Here is a 23,377-nt window from a genome sequence, read left to right on the forward strand (position 1 = left end):
CTATGATAGTCACCCTAACTGGGAAGTAATACTTTCAGAAGCTTCCAGTTCTCCACTCAGGAGGATTTAGGGTCAAATTGATCAGTCAACGACAGTGCGTCCTCTTCCAACAGAGACCCAGAAGTGCAGGGAGAGATCAAGTGCAGGCTGGCTGTCGCACGAAGAGCCAAGACCCACCTGTTATTTGTCAGCATTCAGGCTAGGAGCAAAAGCGCTGCACTGAGGAGATAGCAGGTTGTCATTGTTGCCCTCTGCTTGGATCTACGCTAAGTTAGCAGAGCTCTCTGAATACCATGCTCAAGTCTGGCTTAAGCTCCATTGCAACAGTCTAGACACAGCCGTAGGTTATCTGGGCTCCCTTGGAGCTTTCATCCATCAGAGACCTCTGGCCCACCTGTCTCCTGAGACGCATGTCCCAAAGCACAGAAACACAGCCATGCCCTGTCTCTCTGTGTGTTGTACAGTGTTGAGCAAAAACATTTCAGAGTGAAAGCAAAAATCCAGAAGTTGATCCCTTTGTACAGAAGACCAATAACAGTATCTCTGCTATGACTGGGTAAGTTTCAGCTGAATTCACACAAGGAGCAGTATTTTTTTTTTTAAACATCTCTAAGAAAGATCTGCTGAGCACCATGTAATAAAAATAAAGACAGACCAGACTTGACAGGTTTGCAGTTAATTTTCCTTGGCTCTTATTTACATCTTTGATTCTGGCAGTCTTCCTCTTCTGAATGAGAAACACTGGCTCCCATTCGTTACTCCTAACATAGCACAATCCATAATGTGGCAGGTGTTTGCTACTCATTTCACTGACACAAGTATTATGTTTAATCAAAAGCTGAAGCCAGACAAAATGAATAAAACAAGATAAAACAAAGTAAAGCCTGAAGCACCAGTCTATCCTCCTCAATGCTTCACAGTTGGCAAGGCGTTGCTGGGAAGAATCTCAAAGAGTAAAATTTGTGTGCCCAAATCACACACTGTTGTCAAACCATCCCGTGGAAGCTCTATAGAGACATCCTAACAGACTTCTCAGCTCATGTCCTATCTACCAACCAATTCCTTACCAGAGATTTTTTGAAGCATCTCCAATCCCTTCCCATTTTAACTATGGCCTACCTACAACATACCGCTCTTTCTCATCACCCAACTGAATTACTGCAAACAGGACAGCCATGAGGCTAGCATTAGCAGAAGGCAAAATCTGAAAATCTTTGTGAACCAGCTGTTGTCTTAACCTAGAAAGCTAATGGAGATGTCTAGAAAAGATAGGAATAACTAACCTTCAAAACAACCATTGGACAATGCATTTGCAACAGAAAGGCAGTGACCCAAGGACCTGAAGCAGAAGCTCAGCCATGCTTGTCAGACAATATATTTGTAGCTGCACTGAGTTTTGAGAAAATATATTCTGAAAAACAGGATCTTCAAGTCTGAAAACCAGCATGACTTGGGAGTCACTTAGAATTTAAGCATGAGAATCGTGAAAGCCTTATTCAAGTCACAGTACTATACACATAATTATTCCCACCAGGGAATCCACAAGTGGAACTTGTGTGGGTGCTTGCTCTATTACGCGAGACCAAAAAAAACCCAAAAAGTTTGCGACACAGAGCAGCCCTTCCAGCAGAAGGCTGTTTATCTCCTCCTTTAATAAGATCAACTACCATGTCTTAATAGAGCAGCTCCTCCTCTATACTGTGTGCCCTGACGAGATCTACAGGATATCAAAAGGAACATTGGATGAAAGACAGAGGCTCCGAGATGTCCTTTTTTCCTCATGTATAATTTGTAAAGCTAGTCAAAAAAACAGCAAGCAATTTAGCCTGGAATTTTGCCGGCTCTGATATTCATAGCACATGTGATCAAAGAGCAGAATTTGCCAGTCACTGGAAAAACAATCAGGCTCGTAACTTGACTTCCACCACTGAAGACAAAGCCTGTAAACATTACTATTGATCAGAGTGGGACTATTTTCATCAGGCTGCATTGCACCGGACATTAAACATCTGAAGAGTCAAGGCCTACGTAAGCTGAAGTTGGGGCAGACAGTTCCAAGAATTTAACATTCCCAATAGATGAGCAATTTTCAAAAGAATGAGCAACTGAAGGCACTATGTAATCACACTGGAAATTAAAGAAAAGGATATCATAACTGGATTTTATGTAATACTCCAGGTTATGTTACAGAATATTGACATCTACAACAAATTAAACCAGCTAATTCATCTTACTACTTCCACTGATAATTTTTTAATTAAGTCACTTATCTTTATCTACATATTTAAGAATGTAGATCTTTCATTATTCATCTCTTAAAGAAAATCAATGTTGTCCTGATTTGCTACAGCTCAAACAAGCAAGCAGTATTAGCTAAGATAAGACAGCCTAATAGAAAAATAATTCATTAACTTTATTAACAAGCCCTAAGAAAATGCTATTGAGCACATTTTCGTACTCCTAGAAGTCTGAACTATGAACCAAAAGCTTAATGGTGTTCAGTATGACTAAAATATACATAATGGATTCTTTTAGAAAGAGCTTATAAATAGAAAAGGAAAAGGGAGAAAACAATTAAAAACTATTAGAAGACTTCAATGAAATATTTGAGAGAGTTCATCCCTAATACTGAATTATGTTATAAAAACCACTATCAAAAAGCTTCATAGTCCATAATGAATTAAGAGACTGGAAGTTAATCTGTAGCACTGGTTAGATGCAAGTGTCTAAACGCCTATCCACTATACAGTTTTGAAATATTTGCACATCAAAACAGACTCTGGTTTTACACTTGGGATTCTAAAGCTTTATAAAAGACACTGAGAAAAGAATAAACTTTGAATCTCAATTTCTTGAGGAAGCAGACTTTTTCTAGTCATCTTAAGTGTCCTTTTCTTCTCAGGGTGACCTTAACTTTCAGATTTGTAAAATGGTTTCCTCTTGTGTTCAGTCCTACTGTGTAATAAATTTTAAAAATGACTATTTATCTTCTTTAATATATTAGTCATATGTAGCAGGAGAAGCCTCTGTGGGAATTTTTGCTATCGAGTTTGCTCAAGCTTAAGTCAATGCTGATTTAGAAAATATAACTTACGCTTAGTAACAAACAATCATGAATATATTTATTGGAATAACATCTTTCCATTCTCCTCCAGCAGCGTGTTTAGTTTATCAGTTGCAATACTATATATCGATATATATTTACAGTGACCAAGGCAATTTGAAAGTAATGCTTTTATGTTGCCCATCTTATTACACTTTTACAAGCCTGAATCACTGGCATTTGGAAAACAAATAGGTCTGATGGTTCTGAAAAACATAAATGAAATGCAAATTAACCAGGCAGATATAAGTTATATTTATTTCAGAAAAAGTGGGAATCAGTGCATTGCTCAAAAACTGCCTGTTGCAAAAGTTGTATTTAAGCAAGTTTAAATATTTTTAGATTTTGCCTTGCTAATCATGACCTCAGCTGCTTGCACCATGTAATGACAATAATGAATAAACATGCTGTGCTTATGAAGAACTAGAACCTAACAAGCTGATCAATTGTTAATTCTATAAAGTGACTAAAACGTGTCTCTACTATCAATAAGTAAATCAGCTTCTATTTGCCGTACTAATGCACCTTGTACATATCCTCCAGCTATCCTGCCCTTCTCTATAATAATGTAATTATCAGTTTGGTCATATTTAAGTACAACCTGAATGAGATTTAATATTATTTTTGTCTTGAGGGTGGAAAAATAGAAGGGAAAAGTGTTTGGATATTTAAAGAGACACACTACGTTTGTTTGGAGGATGCAGATTTTCCATTTGCCCTCCAATTAGTTATACACAATTATTCATTTGACAGCCAATTATTTTACAGTATTATTCTTAAATCTTACAGACTATTATCAGACAGACATTCCAGAGAAGGTGGCCTTTTTATTATGAAAGCCCTCTTGCTCTAAGCCTCTGTAACAAAGAATTTAAACAAAAGACAACAACGCTCATTAACTGTAAGAGAAGATGTTACTTCTGCAAAAAAAAAGCATTTAAAACAAGACCAGTTTGGCTTTATTCAGTCTTTATTTTTCCTCTTAGTCAAGGAAAACAGGGAAGGTGTATCAAGTTTTCAGCCATAATACAATTATATATATTCCAAATATGCTAATTACAAATAGCTGCCAGTCTCCACTACATTTCCAAGCCAGATTTAACAGTAATAGTTTACTCATTACTGAAGATTCTGTTCAAGAAGAAGAATGTGTAACAAACACATACAAAAAAACAAGAGTTTTGCTGAAAATATCTGTTTTCCTTCTCATTCCTTCAGCCGTCTGCAAAGAAGCTGAGGGAATGCAGCTACCCATACATCTACTCGACAACACAACTCATCTCAGTCTGGGGTGCAAGTAGAGAGCAAGCATAACCTGAAGCGTGTCGTAGGTGAATGATGCACATCGGCAGAGTAAGTAATTGTATTTAAAGTTGCTGCACCTTTTTCAGAGTTATAAGCAGCAATTATTCTTAAAGGTTTAGGGCTTCCATGTCTATTCTATTGTTAAACCGAAATATATATCACAAAAATACATTAGAAACATCTACAGGAAGGAAATGTTCTGGAGTGAAATGCTATTAATATGTGGATAAGCTCAATACCAATTAATTTCTAACACTTACCTAACCAAATGAACCTATTAATTTCTGAGGTGGAAGGTTACACTAATTCTGCCAGAAATTGCACCACTTCACCTCAGATCCATCCCTCCATGTCAATTTGATGTAGAAAAGGAGGGGAATCCTTTTTAACCAGTACTTTCTTAAATTAAGGGAATCCGTGCAGGTTTTTAAAAGTAACTTTTTCTAATAAAATTTTGTTCTTTTAATGGTCCCTGAACAGAAACAGATCTCTCATTAAACAAAAGCAGAATGAATCATTTTAGCAGCACTCCAAAAATATGGGGATAATTTAGTACTAAAATAATTATTTTGCTTTTTCCCCCTTCAGCCCTGGTTAAGCCTATACATCGTATAACCGTTAAGTATTTCCATAGGTAAACTGTTACTCCAGTACCTTTCAGCTAAACAAGCCAATGTCAAATACTCTCGGATATTCTTCCAAACAATGGATATTAACTCAAAGGTTCAGAGACACTGTTTAACTGAGTAATGTAACAGGAATACACAACTACAACAATCTTTCTATATTCCACAAAATTACTAATCCTTTTTTGAGATTCAATGGCCTATTTTATGTGGAAGTCCACTCACTGCTGTAGATGTGTGTTTGGGGAAAATTTTATAGCACTTGACTTCTAACCGTGGTGCTTCACAGTCATTAAGCTGACAGTGCTCAGTACAAATAGTAATGCAGTCAACGGGAGCCCACCAGACAGTCAGGATCAGTCTTTTACAGCTACCTGTATTCATGCTGGGCCAATACCAGTGAAATCCATAAAACACTCATGGAGTGAGGCACAGCTGCATATATACAAAGAGGAAAACGTTTAGCCTCGTAACAACAATGCCAGCTGACCAACATTAAATTCACTGGCTCACTGCATCCCTGTTTTCCTTGGGGAGGAAGCAGTGCTGTGGACCCAGAGCCGGGTTTCGGAGCAGACTAGCCGCAACAGCCTTCTCTCTTCTCAGCTGTATGAGTGTGGCTGACGAGAATCCCTTTCCCTGTGTGCTCGACAAGGCAAAATCCAGGGAGCGTATCTGAGCAGTACGGGGGAAGGCTCACCTGGTTCCCCCCAGGAGCTGATGTACATTGTGCGCAGGTGGCAGTGGAAGAGAGCTGTGGGGCATCGTGAAGATTTCCTTCACAGTCTGCCGCTTTTTCTAGGAACAGGACAAACGGATATCCTGACTACAGCCCTGGCATTGCCACAGTCCCTGGCAATGGCCAGAAGAGGAGATAAGAGCAATGGAGAAGAGATGATCCCTGCTTCCTTCCTAGTAACCCTATCTGCTGAGTATTTGCCAGGAAACTGGAAGAAAACCAGCAAGAGTTGTGGGCTGCCTGAATGCCCAGAGAAGGGACCATCACCAGTAACTATAGCTTCTCTATTTCCTTTTCAGAATTATAGGGAACAAAAAGTCCCAAAGACTAATTTAAGCAGGGCATATTATCCCCACGGCTTGTGTCCGAAAGCATACTTCCATTAAAGACCTCAACCACATCTGTTTAATAATTTAAACAAAACAACAAGTTTCATTTAGGAGTCTAAGTTAAATAAATTTTGCTAGGAAATTGTAATACAGATGCATTATATTCATTTCTGAAATAAGGCATTTCTCTTCCTGTCTCCAAAATTATTAGCATGTTACAGTGGCTTAAATTAAAAAAGAAACATTTATTTTATCACCCTGGTATCAGCTCACTGCAATATAACATTTTGAAACAGGAAAATATCACAGCTTAGCATCATAAATTCAATACTGCAACAAGATAAATCCTTCCTATTAATGTAAACCGCTGTACTTCACAATATATCTACATCTGCAATGCACTTCTATTTGCTGATCAGACTATCATAAACATACATAATTCTCATTGAATAATGGAAGCAGCAGAGAAATCCGAGGGTAACTATGTTCTCTAGACTAAAACAGCCACAGCCTGGTCCTTCAAACAGATTCACTCATGCAGGGATGTTCCCGCTTGTATATGACAACATGAAATACCATCGTCCCCACAACTGGAATCTAGATAACACAGCAAATGACATCAAAGTATAGTCACTCCTTAATTACACATGCACAGAATGTATGCTAGAAGCTTTATTAACTTGCGATATATATAAGTCCCAGAGATGCACATATGAAAGACTGGGTACCCTATCAATTAAGAATTTCCAAATTTCTCACTGAACACCTGAGGTGATACTGAAAGGACTCATAAAAAAAAGAAGCTTGTTTAATTTTCTTGAAAAGGAAAATCACTAACCGTCCACTGCTGCCTACAACAACTAAATTTTCTCCTTTTCCCCTTTACACTGAGATTAACACTCTGAAACTTGCACCAAATGGGAATTGACACACAGTTTAGGAAAGCAAACACATGAATTAATAACCTGAATTATGCAAATATGAACCTGAGATTTGCAATTTGTTTTAAAAAGCTAAAAGAACTCATGTTAACTGGTTTATCCGTGTTCAGTCATTATTCAAATGTTTCTGGTTTAGTTAGCAGTTTCCTGCAGGCTAGGAAAAAAGCCTTCAAATGCTTTAAGAGCTAAAGAATCACAGTTCTGCTATCTCCTTTTAAAGGGTTAGTTGCTTCCAGAACCAGCAAGTCCAGGCTGACTCCAGTTATACTGTGTCCTTCAGTTCAGAAGGATGTAATGCATGGCTGAGTCGTCCTCTGCAAGTAGCTGGTTGGAGAACAGAAAGGGGCAAGAGCTCTGCATCAAGGGTTGGGGACTAAGTTCTTTAACCAGACCTTTACTGTCATGTAACACTGCGTCTGGGATTGCTGCCCCTTAATACATTTATCCTTGCTTGTTATAACTCGCAGCACTCGTAACACAACTGTTATTTTAAAGGAAGGAGAGAGAAAACTTGTACTGATGCTGTGCAGAGGGAAGTATCCTCTGAGGAGGAAGGCCTGACCCCACCAGAGTTGTTATTCCATAGATGTTCCCTGTAAAGTGTAACCGAAATTGAAACACAACAGAAGGGGCAATAAAAACAACGGGTCACCTTTTGAGTCACTGAGATACCTGATACTACTTTCCTTCGTTTAAGCTTTACTCTGGCAGTTGTACCAAGTCCAAGAAAATCAGCCTTTCAGCTCACAGCCTTTCCAAAATAATTGCTGGAAAAAAATAAAATAAAGCAAAATTGGTGAAATCCACAGTCCTTTGTTCCTCCTCATAAGCCTCTTTAGAATAGCAAAGAGGCTTCAGTGACACAGACCAGCAGAAATCCCCATAGCTTGCAAGTATTCAGGATGCTTTGCCACTGCAAAGCAGCTCACATCGCACTGCCTAACCTCAGGTGAAAGTGTGCTGTGATCTTCTGATCTGCAGGGTTGGCACTGGCTTCAAAACAACCGCTTGCATGATGGTTTTCAAATTTTTCAAAGGGAAAAAGAGATGCTGAGGGAGTTCTCCTACTAGACCTTGAGAGGGGGCAAGGAGTCCCAGGGCCATAAACTGTGAGAGTGAGACAAGGAAATCCAATACCTTGAATGAAAAGTATATATATATATATATATAGGAGAGCTCTTTATTCTGAATATGCTTCCAAAACCCAGGACAAAACGGCATACTTAAGACTTTCCTCGGGAGACTGGAATAAGGCTTAGCACTCCAAGGTATCTTATTGCTCCATATTCATATTGACAGTGAGTTAAAAAAAGAATGAAAGATTTGTCTAAGAGTGTTACTAAAGATTGATATTCCAAACAAAACAGGTTTTTGCACCCACAAATCCAAGTTTAATTCTAGATTAAGAGCTTAATTTTTCATTGGCCAACAGAGTTAGGTGGCATTGCAAGAGTGCAGCAATTTCAGGATCGCATAAGAAACTTTATTTTACATGAACCTGAGAATGAACTACTTTCCATCAAATATTTTACTGTTTACCTCTTAAATGTACATTTTTTTCTAACGCTAGAGGAGTACTGGCCAAATTCTGCCCTTTTCACTCAAAGCCCAGTCCTTAATTGGGCAGCTTGCCTGAGAGAGGACAGCAGGTGTTGGCCTTAGATTAATAAAGGATTGGCATGGGGAGATCAGGAGCTGCTCCACACAAGTACCACCAACCGGTTGCCAATTCAGATCTAAACTAGAGCGCTCACATCTGGAAGGCAATACCAGGTAACGCCTGCACAGTGAAATGTATAACCAGGAGAACTGGTGGATTTAATCTAGTTCTTAGGAATTTACATAAACCTCAGTGAAGTCAATGGGAATCTTTTTATGCAATTTAAATCATATCCCAGAATTACCAGAACTGGAGCAGCCTTTCTAGGCAGCCAAGGAAAGGGGCCATAGAATAAGTGGCATGGACCCAGACTATCTCTGCACCCTGGCAAGGCAGAAAGCTCTTCAGTATTGGACTGAAATCTATCACCAAGCCTCTTGTATTATTTTGCCTGTGCTTTTCTTCAATAATTAGGAGCTTTTAGCTATCGGAGTACATCAAACCTGTACCTTCCACAAGCACTGAAGTCACTTAGAAAAATGATAGCAAACATCAATGTGAAACTAGAAGGGAAAAAAAAAAGAAATCTGCTACAGCATCATCTAAACATAAGATAGTAAGTAATAGCATTAAAAAAAAAAAAATCTATTTCACACAGATGAAAATCATTACAGTTCTCCAGAGACCCTCTCTCTCTGCAGTAACCTGTGTCATTTCCTAGCTAGTAAAAATGTGCCACAGGATATCAAAAGACGGAAACGTTCTTCTAATTTTAATATTCCTCTAATCCAATAATGGCTTGTTTACTGCTTTCTAATTTAAAGGTAATTCATTAGATGTGTCCTGTCACGTCTTATTGGCAATGAAGGCGTAAGAATCATACGCACCTCTGAGGAATGTCAGTTTTTGTACTGCTAATATTCTATGTGGTTCCCTCAGTGTAAATGTCTATCGATGCAATGGCACTGCTAAGGGAGCACATGTGTGTACGTACATATAAATTACAAACAAAAATATTAAAAGACTTCAGGGATGAACTCTGGACCCAACAGTTTACATTCAACACTAAGAACTCTAGCAAAGAGAAAGTATTTAAGCTAATATAAGTGATTTGTGTGCAAATATTTGTGATAGTGATACAAAGGGTCTCACACAGCCGGCAGGGAAGCCCACGACTGACCTGCGGGGGACTTGAATGAGCCTGCTGCAAAACGATGAAGGTTAAGGAAACATTAGACAGAAGAGGCAGCCTGAACTCAGAAATGCACAGTTCAGGAGCCAGACCATGCTTGGCAACATCTGTTGTGATTCTGCAAAAACTACCCAAGACAGCCGAGTTTTTGAGTAACCCTACAGCAATATAACGGGAACTGAGGCCAAGGGCTTCAAACCTGCTAGACCTTGGCAGCGCGGGCGCACCGAGGTCCTGGGCTGAAGGCAAGAGCGCAGCAGGAGCCATTAGCGCAGCGGGGGAACACGCGCTTTTGTGCCTCGCCAGCTCTGGCAGCATCCATCCACCTGGCTGCACAGTTTCCCTCCTCACTCCCCCGACACGGAGTCTGTGCCTACCTCCACGTGAGCAGCTCTACTCCAAGCAATAAGGCAAAGGAGGCAATTTACTACAGGTAAACCCACTGTGTGCTAAAACATGTTGTTCAGGCAGCTTTCCTGCCACAAGGGCTGAGAACTCTTTGGCTGTTATATTCTGCCAGCAACCAGCTCAGTCACATCATCTCTCTCTATCCCAGGGAGCTAATATGTCCATTTTCAATAATCTCTTCCCAAGAAGTGAAACCTTTGATCAGCCAGACTGACCGCACGCATGTGGCTATTTAATGAACCATGCCCATCTCGGAGGAGGACGCAAGACTGAGAAAGACAATGAAACCGTGCTAGGAAACCTCCCTATTTGTCCAAACTTGTGTTATCCTTGGGAGCACGGCAGGATCACCACATCAGTTTGGAAGACAGTTTGGGTCAGTACGTGTCCAAAACCACCACCTCATTGGCTGTCGATGATGTCATGCCCATGCATTAGTCCCCAGTGACTGCAGGTTTAACATCACGCATATCACCACATCATCTACATAACGACAATGAACGCGAGTCTTAGAGGAAATTACTGGAGCAGAGAATAAAACAACTTGTTGAAAGAAGGAAAGTCGCATCTCTTAAGTGATTATTTCAGCTTTTTTTTGGTCAAAGTGAAGTTGGTGGGGTCAGGAAATAACACATGCCTCACTGGAAGGAGTGGGTATTGTTATAGCCCTATTTTAAAGAAAGTAAATCTTCAAGATCTGCCACTCAAAAAGGTAAAAGTGCCAGTGGCAAGAAACCAACAGATCTGGGAAACAGAAGTATCTCAGGAGCTATAAAACTGGTAGCTGAAATTAAGAACATTTTTAAAAAGGAAAAAAATGAAAAAGTAAGAGCAATACCTACAAGCTCGCCTGTTTGCTAGTGACACCCTCATCTCTAGAACAACTATGGCAGGAGATGAATTACACACGCACACACTAGTGCATAGATACGTTTAACTCAAACACTTGAAGCATTACGGACCGACACTCCCGCTCCCAAGGCCAGAGCTTGCCCAGCCCGCAGGGTTTCGCTGAAGACCTGCTTCAAAGCGCAAATATCCCAGACACTTGCCGGCAACGTTGGGGGGGGGTAAGAGGGGTGCTGTGCCCGCTGCCTCCCGGCCGGGGCAACCCGCCAGACCCAGATGGCCACTTCGGGCAGAGCTCAGTCCCTCTAACCCACCGGCGCTCCTGATAATTGCGCTCTTAAATACAAGTTACATCGCGGATTAAGCCACGCTTCTCCCAGCCCAGCTGCCTCCCCTGCCCCCCCCCCCCCCCCACCCTCCAGCCCGGCCGGGACGCGCAGCGCCGAGCACCGAGCCCGGGCAGCCGGCGGGGATCCCCGGCTGGGCAGCCCGATCCCTCACCCCCCGGTCCCAGCTCCGTTTCCCCGGGTCCCGCTTTACCTGGCCTCCGTCTCGTCCGAGGAGAGGCTGCTCCGAAAAGCGGTGGAGACAGGGGCAGGCGTGCGGGGAAGGAGGAGGGTGGGAATCAGCCACGGGAGAGCGGGGAGCGCACCCCGGCGTTCAGGCTGCCGGGAGGATGCTCCGCACGGACTCCCGCACGTAGCGGCGCATCGCCCGAAGTGGCTTTGGAGCTCCCCTCCCACTCCTCCTCTTCGGAGACGGGGGGGCGGGGGGGGGGGGGAGGAAGAACGGTGTTACGGCTCTGCTCTCTCGCCCACCTCCGCGGGGCTCCCCGCTCCCTCCCTTCACTCCCCAACCCCCCCAGTACCTGACTCCACCGCTCACGTTAAGCTGGTTTGGGAGAAGTGCCCTCTCCTCCCTCCGCTCCGGGCGGCGAGGATGCTGCGGGGGAAGATCGGCGCTGCCTTCCGGAGACGGAGCTGCACGCCCGGCTCAGCACGGGCTTTTAACTGCCTAGCGGAGCCCTGACCTTATTTCAGCATCCGAGTGGTCGCTGCTCAGCCTGAGGGGAGAGAAAGGAGACGTTTCTCCGGGGCCGGAGTTCGCAGCATCTTCTGGAGACAGCCGCAACTTGAGAAGGGTGCAGAGGGTCAGAGCCACGGCCTCTCTTCGCTTCTTACCGCATGTCTGATCGCTGCTGCCCCGTACTCCGCAGTCCTATGCGTTATCAATAAATCATCGCCTTCGGAAATAGTTTAAATGGAAAAAAAGTGAAAGATGGTGCTTCGCTGGCTACAAAGCCAGGGTCACTTCGACAGGCTTTCCAGCAGCCACTGGGAAAAGGAGTCTGCTTCTTGCTCTGCCACTGACTTTCCGTACAACCCTTGTCACCTCACTTAACACCCTCAGTTTCTCCTGTAAGCCCTGGTGCCTGCTTAAACGGTGATGTCCAAATATGTGCTTCAGTGGGAGTCAGGCATTTAAATATCTGTAGGAATTTGTCCCATTTCTGTGAGAGAGGGCAGTGTCTCACCGTAAGTGACCGTAGAGCTCAGTGCAACGGTAGGCTGATCTTGGCTACATTCCCTAAACGCTGTTGTGATACAAATCATCATCGTCCTGGACAAACATTCCTTGAATTGGAAGAACCACTGAAAATATGCCTTGTGGAATGGGGTGGGATACTTTTATCACAGGAGATCACTCATCAGCAACTGATGTGGAATTGCATATTGCCTCTCAAGTTGTCCATGTGCAACTTTTCTAGTGCACATGTGAAAAACAGTAAAAATCTCAGTAGCTTTCACACCACAGTTCATTGTAAATTAATAATACAGTAGCAGACTCTCACGTCTTGGATAAATTCATTTAGCTGGAAAGAAAGGGTCCCAACCCCCAGCCTTAGCTCTCCCTCATCTCATGTTAGCATAACTCAGCTGTGCTCTTTTAATCAACAGGAGCTACAATACAGTCAAAATAGGAGGGAACAAGCCCACAGCATCAGATCACATTTCTCCATCTCCTTCCTTACATGTGGAGCTACCACCTTCTTGCCTGCTGCTCCTGACACTTAACACCCCTCCAGACCTCTAGAGAGCCTAGAAAAGGGGACAGAGAAAAGGCAGAGAAGGGAAGGAGCTCCAAGCTTGCACAAAGGATTGTGAGAAGCAGAGCTGGGGAAAAGGGAGAGAACTGGATCTACTGGTGGGAAAGGCGAAGATTTAGAGGACAGGAGACACAAATCAGCAGGAAAAAGGTCTGGTCTTGCTGCCTGGGGAACAATTTGTTGAAAGCAGGCTAGCCAGGACATCAGACAGGGATTACGTAGGATCAACACTCCCCGGAACGTGTGGATGGAGCAGTTCGCCTGCTGTGGGTGCTCTTACAACCGGGCTGCTGAGCCGTGGGAGACAGGAGTTCACAGCTCTCCCTGACCTGGTGCTATCCTGCGCTCACCTTTCCCTCCCCAACCACCTCTGCCTCCGACCCATCTCTTAGACTCAGTTTTCCCATCCAGACAATGGAGACAGCTACATTTCTTGCACGGGGTTGCTGTCAAAATGAATTAAGTGATGTCCAAAGAGTACTTTGAAATGCAGATATTATGCTCGCTGGTTTTAATGCCTCCAAAGCGGTCTCCAGATATCTCTAAATCCTCGAGATATCCCTGATCAATTCCTGTTTTACAGATGAGGAAGCCGAGCAGAGGGACGGATGCTTTAGTCCATCTCTTTTATGTTGGGTTCTGCAGGTCCCCCTGACCTTGCCATGGCTCAGGCTCCCAGTTGCTGGCCCACAGTGACCGAGTCGCATCCAAAGCCACATTTTGCTGATGACACGGAACAAGCATCATACATGCAGTGCCTCCACACCTGATTACTAACCCCCTAAAAAGCTATTTTCTTTGACAATTTAATGCCTAGGTTTGAGCTCCCGCAACCTGGTGTTACACACCTATTTCTGGCATCCGCTGTGCCCTGCAGGACCAACCCCCCCCCCCGCCCCCAAGAAAGTGCGGGCATTATGGGGCTGAACTAAATCTCCCCTTGTATTTTCCTTGCCTTCGTAGGTGTACTGGGAAAGAGCAGGACACAGGAGCTTCTAGTCCCCAGGCCTGTGATCAAATTATCTCTCCCTCTGTCACACATCCTAATCATCACAGCTGGCGGTCATGCCAACAATATTAACGCTGCTGAGTAGCTTTCAGTTTTGCAATTAGCAAGGTTTTCTGCTTCCCTCAAATAAAAAATAGGCTTGTACTACTTAACACTGCATAAATGATACAGATATATTCCAGGCCCATGTTACTGTCTTGTTGAGATGAACCAACATTGTAAGTGCTGTAGATATTTTAAATCTTTTGAAGATTACAATGGTTACAAAGCTCATTATTTCTAAACGTGTTTATCCTTCCTCTTTTTTGTTTGCAAAATTAGGCAATGTGCAGTTTAAATAAACAACAATTGTACTATTAAACATTGATTAAAGAAAAGGGTTCCATTTAAATTATTAAGTGGTAAGATAAAAAGCATCCCTTCTCTTTTGTACGCTACTTTATTCAGAAGTCAAACTTCTGTAGTCTCACTGAATGCTAATGAGTAGCGTAATAATGCACAAGGGCAAGAGGGGGCTGAGTAATTAAAAACAGAGGCCAGAAATCAAAGGGCTTGAAATATACTTACCAAAATAATTCAATTATACATTAGAAACCTGGGATAATCAAGACACATCCCACAGTTTCATCCATCATTATGCCCCAATTTAATATCTATACTGGTTTGCTGTACACAGGAAGCAGCAACTGGGACTTTCATGTGCAATGCCTCAGCTGAAGAGACAAAGGCAACGTGCACTCAGGTCCCGTTCTCATCATGCCGCACCTTGAAAATGGCTTCACTTGACTGAGTATATTCTCAGATATCTGATTTAGGGAGCTATTTTTAGCCACAAGCTATTTCTGTATTGGTTGTATATTCCTTTTCTCCGTAGCGTTGCAATTAATTACTACAAACCTCCACACCCACCATTTTATCTTCCCTGTGAATCCATCTCCCACCTTTCTCCTTGGCTTCACCTCTTCTCGCAGCTTCAGGCTTTCCTGGTTATCTACAAAACCTCCGCCAAGCAAAGCAGCAGGTAGGTTCATTCAGCAAACCATGGCATCGTAAGCCTCTGAGGTTTTCACACAAGTCAAGCTGGGTCAAAAATTCCTGATGTAGCTTTGCAATGTCACCACTCTTACGGGCGAAGGAGTCCCAACACAACTTCTAGGCTCCAGGATGGCAAAGGAGGGGACTGTGCATTTCAAGGAAAGTCCAGTGCCACGTGATAAAACAAGGAAAAAAAAAAAGAGCCAGTCTGATCTTGTTCAGTGATTTTGGAGATCAACGGAGGATTTACATGATTTTGCCTTGTACAGTCTTGATGCAATACGCAAAGATCAAACCGAGTCTCATTGGCACTGATAACAGCTTCACGGAGGGAACTACAAGTGATGCGTTGGCACGAACTGTGGAAAAAACAGAAAAAGTGAACAGAAGTTTCCAGCTGACAAAGGATAGCAGTGTTGTTCAAGAAGTTTGCAGATGCACAAGTTGTTACCTCCTCACAGGCACATAATTAAATTCCAAAGGTTGAAAACAACTAATTTCAGAAAAAAAAAAATCAGGAATTTCAGCAAAACTAACACTCAGTTGCGTACCAGCTTCCTGAGGAATCAGACAGAGTCTGATTGGCTTATTAGAATTTTTAACAGTTTAAGCATAGAGACTATAAGTTGTCTCTAATGAGCAAAGAAGTCAAACAAAATACTGCTGTGCTTCACAAGCTGAGAGGAGCCTGTAGGCCAGCACAGGTCGCAACATTAGATGGTAAAAAAGGGAAAGAAGAATCTCAGGTCAACTTTTCCAAAACTATGGGTCTTAATTAAAATGAAGGTTATGCCTTCAGCAGATGGGTGCCATTTAGTACAGTCCCAGCTATTACTGAGATTTGCTGCATCTTCAGTTTAGAACAAAACAAAACGCTGCATGAGGAAGAGCGAGCGAGCATGCTTCAGCCAGTTTATGACAGGAGCTAATGTGGATGTCTCAAACTTTCCCCAACCCTATCAGCTACATCTTCTTCAATCAGAAATAAAGCTCGTTTTGAGGTGATTCAGTTTCCCCAAAAGACGACGTACATTCACTTATTAAAAAGGAGATCATTAAGACAAACAAACCAGCCCGTAATGTGAGCTGGAGCAGTGTTTGCCAAAGGGGGAGAGGGAAATGTACAAGTTAAAAGAGAAATAATTTCAACATACAGTGAAGCAGAGAGCAAAATACCTGCTTTTTCCCCCATTTTTCTAATGAGGAATTCATTTTTAGGAGAGAAGACACTAACATACATGTCACTTGGTTTTGCAGCGCAATTGACTGAAAGAGGGGAGCTATGTCTAGGGACAGAGCCTGAGCTACACAGGAGCCCCGCTGCTCAATATTCATTTCCCAAGTTTGGTGATGAAATACTCTAATAGATATCTTAGCGACATCCTTTTCTGAGAAACAGTCTGGGGCGGTAATTGTAACAGGACAAGTCAGCTGTAATGAATATCTTTCCTCGGTGCAGATGGGGCCTCACTTTACTCAGGTGCGTAGCTTCTTCCACTTCCTAAGACTACATGGAGACAAGAGCAAGTAGCTCTGGCCTCTTATCTTACCTGCCTTAAACAAAATAGTGTCAATCAATAAATGAAGTTCATTTTTTTTAAATATACAATTACATGAAATAGATTATAGAAGTGACAAAACCCAGAACAACTCTACAAAAACAGCGCTGGGCTCTGATTTCTATCAGTTTGAGATCAAAGTAGTGTAGTTGCTCATTTACAGCTCAAAGCTGCATTATTTTCTCTAACTCAGGCTGTATTGCTAGTCGACTGAACTCTGTAAAGCAGAATTATCAAGCCATCTTGATATTCCTTCCACAGTAAATAACGATTGACAAAGGAGGGGGAAAATCTCCCTTCCCCTCCCTCTTTCAATTCATTAAGTTCAACTGTGATAACCAGTGAGGCATACAGGAAAGGGTTAGGTATCTCTGCCTCTGAATATTTAATTCAGGACTAAATGTAATGCACAGCATCCTTATACCCTTGGGAGTTCAGCAGCCAATATGCCAATGAATATATCCTGACAATAGTGATATTTTCTGCACTTTGGAGGCATGAGTGACATTTGCTCACCACATATGTTACATCGGATGCTGAGGTCTACACTTGTGAGAAATTAATCAGAATCCATCTGTTTCCTTCTCATCCTGGACAATTTCATTACAACTTAACCAAAGATTATAGGATTCCCATGTCTGCGTCCCCAGCTCCCAGCCCAGTCTTGGTGTTTCCATACTGAACGATTAAAGCTGCTTAGTTTAAGTAAGGTCAGAAACAATCTTCCTTCCTGTAGGGAAAGGCATAATGCTCATGAGCAGGGTCCAAAATCTGCTTTAAATTACATGTAGGTAAATCCAGAATATCCCTACTGAACCAAAAAGGGTTTAGATTTATCATGGAGCAGGATCTGGACCTTGATCTTCCGACGCATATTTCTGGTGGCTGATTTCGATTGGCATCAGGCTGGAGATGGCACAAAGTCAGCCTCTCTCCAGGTCCTCTGTTACGTTTGCAATTACCTGTCCAGGTGGTGAGCAAAGGGATGGCTCAGCCTTCCCGCGGGGCTGGGAGATACTGTGCTACTGTTGGGAAAAGAAAGCGCTCTGTCTTAAAATACTCCCTGTACTTACACATGCAGCTTAGCAAATTCTTTGCTTATTTCTTATTTACTAGTACCTCTTTAATTTGATGTAATAGCAACGGAGAACTGGACATAAAGATTGCTTGGACTCAGTTGATCTATAAAGCTATATATTGCACAATGATGGATATATTTGCTTAAAAGTGGGGTTTTCTAAGAGTTCTCTGGATGAGGCACAAATAGCACAAAAAAACCCAGAAGCATAAATATCAGTGGGAATCTGGTACCCAATTGCTAGGTAACAGTTGCAGCCAAGCCTGCTAACGTGAGGTTTCCTGAATGATAAGAAGCCAAAGCTATGAACCAAAAAAGCCAGGTTTCTCTTACAGAAACTATCGACAGAGAGACACCAAATGGGAGGCTGGGAAAAGCCCCGTCATAAGGGAAACGTGCTCCCGCAATAAGGAGGGGCTCAGAGGCAGCCGTAGCACCCGGGCTCTGTGCGTCAGGGAGGAGAAACGTGGGATACAAAGGGATGAAGACTGCAGGCCGGCTGCCGCTGCACCCAGGGACAGCAGCATCTCCTGTACCTGCCACCGACCCAAAGCCTTTCGGCCGCTTCCCCGTGAGTGCTTTTGCTGCTCGGCCTGAGCGAAGGAGGGTACTTGGAGCCGTGCGGTTTTCCACCAGCTTCAGCAGGATCGCTCACCTCTTCCAGTTGTGGCTGGTCCCACGGTGCGGCTTGAGGTCCAGCCCCGAGCCCGTGAGATGGCAGAAAGAAGGTGCTGGTCCCGCTGAGCATCGAGGTGCTGGACAGGAGCAGCAGGACCCCAACAGGTTTAGGTTAACGTGGTTGCCCTAAACTAGGCGAACATCCCCCGGCACTGCATCTTCACAGGGACCGGCCCCAAAACCTGAGCACGCTGGCAGTGGAAGAGGGAGGCAATCAAGCAAAGCTGTGCAGGACCAGCTAGAAAGAGTGGCTATAAGGAATAGGTTGTAGCAACAAGATTTGTCTGCAAACAAAGAAATTCATCCGATAGTGGGGAGGTGGAAGCTGAAGGCAGGTGAGAGCTGCAAAGCCAAATGCCATTCAGCCAGCCTGAGATGGGAAACCGGGTGAAGCTCCCTGACCCTGTTCGGAGCCGTGCTGCCTTCCTCACTTCTCAGAGGTATTATTCCAGCTGACTTGCAGATACCTGATAGTTATTTTTGAAATGAAGGTGCATTCAGATCAGGCTGTCACAGGCTGTCTTTTCAATCGTGAGTTACTCGATCAGATGCTTTTTTGCTGTAACATAATCACATGATACTAGGGCTTTAAACAGGACCTATATTCTAGCTCCAGTGCTGGCTTCTTCTTTGCCAGAAAGATATTGACACATTGGGAGATAGCTATAAAAGAAAAGAAAGATCTTGCATAAATTAACTTATGCTATTTATAGACATGGAGAGCAGTCTATCCATGGGACCATCTGCTAATCTATGTCCCATGGCAATTAAAGTCAACATTTCACCATATCTTCTCCATCAAGGGCTGAGATTATGCACCGTACTCTTTTTTTTTATATAACACTGACCTTACATCTGTGCTGTTTAGTGTCGCTTTCCAACTTTCCGTAACACTTCCCATACCCCGTCTTTGAGGGCCCGCTACAAGAAAGGAAAAACTCAAACTCTTTATTTTTATTACTATGAGGTCAAGAGGCCGGTAGATGACAAAGGCTCTATTTATTTCAATGATTCTCAAGAACTTTTCTGTTTTAATAATAAGAAAACAGACATCATGCACTAAATTAATGGATTTATACATGAGATACAGAGCAGACTTCATGCAGTTAAACCTTTTCAGTGCTTCTTGCTATAAACATCCCACATACATTTTCAGAAGTGACTTACGATTTTGGACACTATGTTTTTAAGCATCCGACCCAAGATTTCCAAAATTATCAAAAACCCGTGAGCAGACCTCTCACCATCTCATTTTCTTCAAGGAAAGCTGGAAGCCTAGAAAGTATGGCATCCAAATATTTTCTTTCAAAAACATGTAAAGACAAATACCAACTGTATTTAATGTATAGCTTGTCCATTTAATAGATACTAGAGAATTTTCTGAAGTTACTTAAAAGCTCAAGTCCTACTGCCTTGTTCTGTATCTTTTTATACACAACACATTTTTATTACTCTATGTAACTTTAATAATTTATACTGGCACCATCAATTTAGCAATTGCATTCACTACATTTAGCAACAGGAGTTACTATAAAAGCAAGGAAGAAAATACAGAAGATTCGATTAGCAGGAAGATTTGCCAGAAAGTCAGCCTTAGAGCAGGACTGAAGGACTCTTGCTCAGGTGAAAGATATTATTTTACAGAAATAATAACGCAGGAATTTCATGGACACTAATATGTTTGGTTAATTAAAAAAAAATAAATTAAAGGCTTTCTTAGCTAGCATGTCAGTCAGTCACACAAGTAACACCTCAAGCAGTGCTCTACCTCTGTCATAGCTGATACTACAAAAAGCTTCTTTTTTCCAGATATGTGGGGATGTATGTGAGAGGGGGAGAAAGAAGTAGAAATGTTAAGCAGTGACAAAAATAAACATTATCCATTTTAGTCTAAAACTTGTTGCAGTCACAAGACATTTAGAAGTTACATGAGAACAGAGCTTTGCAAAATTTATGCTGCCTGAGCCGCTCTGTATGGGAACGATCCTCTCCCAGACCTCCCTTCCTCTTCCAGCCTTCCCAAAACTTTCCTCTCTCTGGTTTCCACTTTCCAACACAGGATACAAAAATTCTGAGAACGAAGGTGCTGAGGATGAGCTTTACAACCATGACTGTCTTCCCAAAGGTCTAAAAGCTGCTCAAGGCCTAAAGGTTATTATGCAAAGTCCTAGAGGAGAAAAAATGGTGTAAAACCTTCCCTCAGCATCTAAAAAGATATAACAGACCATTACTGACTACGGATATAACATATACGAAGTATACCAGGGTATAGAGGTAAGTATTTGTGGAGAGGTTTTAAAGCCATTGTTGTCCATTTTTGCACATTAAAACCCACAAAGAAATTTATTTAGAGCATTAAATCATTTCATTTCTCTCTGGCTAGTTTTTTAACTATTAAAATATTCATCATGCACTCCAAGAATCTTGATGCCAAGTATTTATTTTATTTTTTACAACCTTTTAAATAGCTTCTTTAAAATATCTTCAGGTGTACATATTGCTCTTTAAAAAAACCCACTGAAAATAAAAGCTTATTGTAAAACACCAAAGAGAGAAATGAGACATCAGGTACTGCTGAAACAAGAGATCTGCCCATCAGCAGAGGCTTCTGACCACAGTACAACAAAGGGGTTGATTCCATGAAATTCAGTGCTTGGGGTAAACAGAAAGAGCACTTTTTTCAAAGTTGAAAGTTTTCAAAGTGAAAGTTCTTGGGGCTTCACGTAAGTAGATGTCACTTTCTATTGCCAAGAAGGCTGGGGAGGAGGGGGGAAAGCTTCTACAAAGGGGATATGTGTGTCAAATCCTCCCTTTTAGATTTCCCTTCAGATGGACACCTTTTTGTAAGGCGGATGGTTGCAACCGAGAAAAATCATTATTTTCTGCTTTAAAATCTCCTCCTCGTCTTGTTACCCTCTTTGACTGACGGGATACCCCTGGCCCTGAAATGACGCTCTCTTGGCTCGCAGGCAGGGTGCTGGACACGGCGCTGGTCCTGCTGCTCTCCCCCCCTGCGCCGCCTACCCTAAACCAAATCTGTGCCTCCGACTGCCTCGAGCACGGCCAAGCGGAGAGCCGCACGTAACTCCTACTCTACGTAGCCTGACGTAGCGGGTACTGATCGGCCCAAGCTGCATTTGTCAGAGACAATTACAGAGCTGCTTCAGCCGAGGTGAATATCATATGGGGATGCATAAGGTGCCGTCCCTGCAGCCGGCTGGCCTCGGGCACTTGTCACACAGGGCAGGAGGGGCCACATGCCAGCAACGGGGATCTCTTACCCGCAGTGCCATGGGATGAAGGGCACAGACGCCACAGTCGTCGTGAGCGGTAATAGCTGGGTCTGTAGCTCACGAGCTCAGCCCAGCGCTGGTTTCCTGGCCAAAAGGTCAGCAGCACCATGGAGACTCAGCCCGCCTCGTCCTGTAGCTTTCAGTAGGGTGGCAGATGAAGCATCTTCTGCCTGGAAAGACACTTTGGATGGAGCCTCTGACAGAGACCGAGGCCAGGGCTGGCTCGGGTGCCTTCACACCCCGGTGATGTGGCTGCTCCTCACCCTGCAGCCTCCTCAGCTGGAGATGCTGAATGTGATCAAATACAGTTTGGCAGCTGTAAAGCTCAGTTACAAACTGCCTGGGAAGAGATTACCTTCAGTTTCAAGAACATTTCTTTTAATCCGAAGAGAAGCAGGCACCTCCCCTCTCCTCCCCGTGAAGCCTCTGCTCTATGCACGGAGCCAACCTCGTTCTCGAACACCAGAATTTAAACCATTACATTCCTCTCTATATTCCTCTATATTCCCACAACTTCTTCCACAGGGAAAAAAATTATTTTAACTGTCCTTCCTTCTGTTTCTTCTCACAGAGGAAGGAGTCAAAGAGTGAGGCACAAACCTGAAAAACGATACCAAACTTTCACCGACTGCTTTGGCATCTCCTCCAAGAGGTCTCTGGCTACCATAGCTCCTTGATGGGCAATGGTAGGCAGCACCTTCAGGTGATTTCATACAGAATTTGTGCCATTGCTTCTCTGTCCAAAGGCATTTCATTCTGCATCTATATAAATGTAGAAAGCAGAAGAGGCTGTTTACCACCTATAGTCTCCAAGGAGTAAGGGATGTGCTTGTACATAGTTATTCCACCTGTTTTGTTTTCTCTCCCAGATGCTGAAATTCATGAAAAAAGGCAAGTAAGACTGCATTTGTAGACACTGACTACATTATTACTGAACACAGAACTTAACACTGAATGTCTGGGTCATTTAAAAGGTGACAGGCATTTGTGAGAAAGTGCATTTAGTTTATTTATGGACAACAGAGACACACACTGAATTCACTATATCATAGGCTTTCCCGAGTAAAATGGTCCAGTCAAGGTTAAGTGAAAACGTCTCACAACTGGGGAGGAAGCTTGTTCTTTTTCAGCAAATTGCTGGTTATATAGCATATTAGGTATCATTAATGGATTAAATATCTTTTACTGAAACATGACCTGCTATTTCCACAAACAATTCTTTTACCTCTACCACATTTATTTCCTACAAACTCTTTGATTTTCATTTAATGTCTATCTAAAAGGCTAAAGACCCAGGCACTCCACTCAGCTGCATTGACATTATCTTTTAATTAGCAGAGGTCACTTAATGCTTTTAGTACAATCAACAGTTGCTTTCTTTCCGTGATCAACTACAAGAGCATCACACTTAATGCAGACTGATTAAAACTTGAAAATCCTTTAGCATAAAAGTATTTCAGGACAAATATAATCAAGTTACTGCATGTAGATCATTTTCCTTGACAGGTTTGATTGCCACTCCATTC

General features: G+C 42.7%; 1 protein-coding gene across 6 annotated transcripts in view; it reads right to left on the minus strand.

Annotated features, from left to right (window-relative positions):
- Positions 1 to 22,100, minus strand: part of TAFA4 (TAFA chemokine like family member 4) — a 94,722-nt gene extending 72,622 nt beyond the window's left edge. For 2 of the 6 annotated variants that reach the window (XM_049826871.1, XM_049826870.1), the window contains exons 1-3: positions 21,840 to 22,100; positions 15,118 to 15,602; positions 11,961 to 12,335 (exon numbers count right to left, since the gene is read on the minus strand). The gene's annotated coding sequence lies outside the window, so the exon portion shown is untranslated. Of the gene's footprint in view, positions 1 to 11,632; positions 11,879 to 11,960; positions 12,363 to 15,117; positions 15,603 to 21,839 lie in introns of those variants that run through there. The other 4 variants (XM_049826869.1, XM_049826866.1, XM_049826867.1 and 1 more) reach the window with 4 other exon arrangements.
- Positions 22,101 to 23,377: the final 1,277 nt, after the last annotated feature.

Source organism: Accipiter gentilis, chromosome 23 (genome assembly GCF_929443795.1).
Source record: "Accipiter gentilis chromosome 23, bAccGen1.1, whole genome shotgun sequence".
NCBI lineage: Eukaryota > Metazoa > Chordata > Aves > Accipitriformes > Accipitridae > Astur > Astur gentilis.